Source organism: Sinocyclocheilus anshuiensis, unplaced genomic scaffold (genome assembly GCF_001515605.1).
Source record: "Sinocyclocheilus anshuiensis isolate Anshui unplaced genomic scaffold, SAMN03320099.WGS_v1.1 scaffold96, whole genome shotgun sequence".
NCBI lineage: Eukaryota > Metazoa > Chordata > Actinopteri > Cypriniformes > Cyprinidae > Sinocyclocheilus > Sinocyclocheilus anshuiensis.
The window spans coordinates 641,416-645,401 of NW_015554094.1; positions in this window are offsets into that span (position 1 = coordinate 641,416).

The following is a 3,986-nucleotide window of genomic DNA, read 5'->3' on the forward strand; positions in this document are numbered from 1 at the left end:
GTCTCTGCAAGACAGACTTTTCAGGATAGGAGATGGACTAAAAATTAACTCCCAAAACTTACTGCAACATGGAGCTATGGAGAAAATGTAGAACTTGAAAAATTGGAAAAACATCTTGGTAAAAAGCGCTTACAGTATAAAAGCAAATAGTAAAAGTCCTATTTTTTTATTTATTTTCTTTATATTTTTTTTACAGATTTGCACATGTACAAGGTTTAAAATGCTCATGAAATATTTTCACTTTGTACAAATAATTTTTTTATTAATACTAATTTCATATGATTGGTAACCTATTTGTCTTATTCTACTTCTTATTATATTGTTTTAAATAGAAATTTTAAAAAGCTTATAAATATAAATTTTTGAATTTGACATAGATGAAAAAGATACCATTACAAAGGTAAAAAGAAAATACCCCTGTAAGTCACTTTGTCAAATGTTACCTCATATTAGGTGTAAATAATTTTTTATTATTGATTATTGATTTTTTATTATTTTAAAGTAGGAGGACAAGCGCTCCTAATTACAAGAAGAAGAAAAAATGCTTTTAAACTGTGTGTGTGACAGGTATGGCTGTGGATTTACCATGTTATTACAACATTTAGCCACTTTTTATTAATTTAAAAATTGAGAAATTCTTTCAAATTTAAATCTTATACAAGAACTACAGCAAAAATCAGTTTGATGCATATTTTATATTTTAGAAATTGAATTTTATTTATCACCAGTACCGACTTTCACCAGTACTGACTTTCATTAAATTCCTTTGAACACAACTGCTCAAAACGGTCTAAATTTATGAAATTACAAGAAGAAGAAAAAATGCTTTTAAACTGTGTGTGTGACAGGTATGGCTGTGGAATGGGGTTTGGCTGAGGAAAGATTTTCAGTCAAAAGATTTTTTTATGTTTTTGCTTTAACCCGTTTATGGCGCTATTTCAAAAATTGTCCTATATGTTCTGTCAAAGCCAGAACGAAATGGCACTAATGATTGGGGGTGGAGATGGGGAGCGCGAAAAAAAAAAAAACCGTGTGTTGACGCGCAGCCTAGAGACCTGAGCGGGACAGTTTTCTTAAGCCCACTCCCCCTGAATTTCTGACCATTACCGCCCACTCCCCCAACGTGTGTGTCACGCTCCCGCAAACATTCTTATTGTCTTATTGTATATATTGCATCAACGAAAATAGTTCCAAACATAGTAACAGCTGAGCCGCTGCGCATCTCTAAAAGCAAACACAGTCGAGTTTCATCCTTGAATCTGGTGTTCATGAAAGAGTGGGAACCCTGTATACATTGACAAGGCCATCCATACATTTTGGGAAAACAAGCGCATATAAATTTGTTCAATCAGTTATAGTTGCACCAGTGCTAAAACAGTGTGTTAAAACAGTTTAGTATTGGTGTCTTCTAACAACATATGCTATTGTGTTCAAATATGAAAAAAAGGTTATTGCAGGTGTTATTTTGGTCATATTCTCTTAACAAGCCAAGTAAAACCAGATAGGAAATCAAAATTATGTGAAATTATCAAAACACATGATGCAGCAAAAACACATCAAATCAGGACATATTTGACATTTAAAGGAACACTCCACTATTTTTGAAAATAGGCTCATTTTCCAACTCCCCTGGAATCTGTACTAAGACCGACGGAAAATGAAATGATATTACGCAGCACCTGAAAATAGGCTAACTTCCGTCAACATAACCAACATGACCACCTGCTTGCACAGGGAGCGTGCTGCGGACTATTTTCAGGCGCTGCGTAATATCATTGCGCCTGCTGCACCCATGGTACGGCAGCAAAGTTCCTTGATTATTACGCTGTAATGAAAGTCGTTAGCATCTCGCTCAAAAATGACCAAAGAGTTTCTATATTTTTAAACTCTATTTAAAACTTGACTTCTGTAGTTACATCTTGTACTAAGACCGACGGAAAATGAAATATTACGCAGCGCCTGAAAATAGGCTAACTTCCGTCAACATAACCAACATGACCACCTGCTTGCACAGGGAGTGTGCTGGCGACTATTTTCAGGCGCTGTGTAATATCATTGCGCCTGCTGCACCCATGGTACGGCAGCAAAGTTCCTTGATTATTACGCCGGAATGAGAGTATAGTTCCTAGCCATATCGGCCTAGAAAATCACAACTTTTCATTTTCTGTCAGTCTTAGTACACGATGTAACGACAGAAGAGTCAAGTTTTAAATAGGAAAAATATAGAACCTCTTTGGTAATTTTTGAGCGAGATGCTAACGGTCTAATCAGATTCAATGATCTATGCTAAGCTACAGCTAAAAGTGCTACCGCCAGACCCGGAGATCGGCTGAATGGATTCGAAAACGGTAAAACTCAACTGTTTAACTCTAGGGGAGTTGGAAAATGAGCCTATTTTCAAAAATAGTGGAGTGTTCCTTTAATAACTTGATGACTCTGATGTGGAGCAGGAGTTTGGACAATAGAAACCAGCCAACGTATAAAATCTCCCATCATCTGTCCTTAATGTGCTGTAAATAAAAACTACAAGGCATTACAGAACTAAATGCAAAATTTATTGCGCCACATCAGAAACATGGTGGATGAACAGACATTATACACATAGTGGGCACAGGGTCCAATAAATATCACTGCAGGAGTCTCACTTCCAGGTGTATTCCTCACCAGGCTTCAGTTCCCTGAAATCAGAAAGTTACAGATTCCAAAATAATTCATTTACAAAGACACGCTCTGGTTTTAAGACATCTTTATAAGAAGTCGTGTGACCTGCTGTATAAAGCACTCTTGTTCCTGAATGCTGTGAGTTTCTGGTCATTCCATCGGTCCAGATAAACCCCGATGACGAAACCCAGAGGGACCAGGATATTGACCCAGTGCTCACGAACTGCTGCTGCGAAGTTCACCATGATGCCTGTGATTAAAGAAAACAGTAACACTTTACAATAAGGTTCCAATAGTTAGTGTTAGTTAATGTATTAACAAACATGAACAATGCATTTATTACAGTATTTTTGTTAATGTTAGTTAATGAAAATACAGTTGTTCTCTGTTCGTTCATGTTAATTCACAGTGCATTAACTAATGTTAACAAGCACAACTTTTGATTTTAATAATGCATTAGTAAATGCTGAAATTAACTAAGATTAATAAACGCTGCAGTATTGTTCATTCTTAGTTCAAGTAAACTAAGTAGTTAACTAATGAACCTTATTGTAAAGTGTTAGCGAAAACATAAATGAAGTTGAATGAGTAATGCCTTCTGCTTAAATGCTATAAATAATATAATAAATAATGAATTGTGGCTCGTAAGTCTACACATGTCAGTATATATGTGATTATGTCAGTTATGTGGAGTCAAAACATCAAATAGTCACAGCAATTCTGCAGCATTCATTGATCTGTCTACATAAACCTAGTCTAACCGTATTAATATCTACTGACTTAAATAAAACATCGAAGTAGAAATGTCATAACAAAAGCAATCATCACATTTATAAATGTTTGTGTTGATGTGAAGGTGACTGCTCTGGGCCTGCGTCCACACTATCTGCTACTGTCCTCACATAAACACGAGATTTTAATCCCATTGCGTCAGCAGAAAACTCTTATAAACGTTTACTTAACTTTAATACTCACAATTAAGCATAGAACACGTTTATTAATTGAATATATATAAATTTAAAGTCATTTACCTTCCGTTAGTTTCCTCTGTGCGTTATTAGCACAGCAACATTAGCAGGACTGTACCAACTATCAAGGGGAGGAGCTACAATTTTCCTTTCCACAACATTGAAACGTATAAATGTAATTGTTTTAAATATGCTACATTGATATAGGTGATATATAATAATAATTAAAAAAAAAACATTTCAAAAATTCTAATATGTTTTGTTTTGTTTTTGACAGTTTGATAGTAGAAATGCTGAATAAGTATTACCATTACATCCAGACATTTTTCTTTTATACTTTTCTCGTACTTTTCTCAT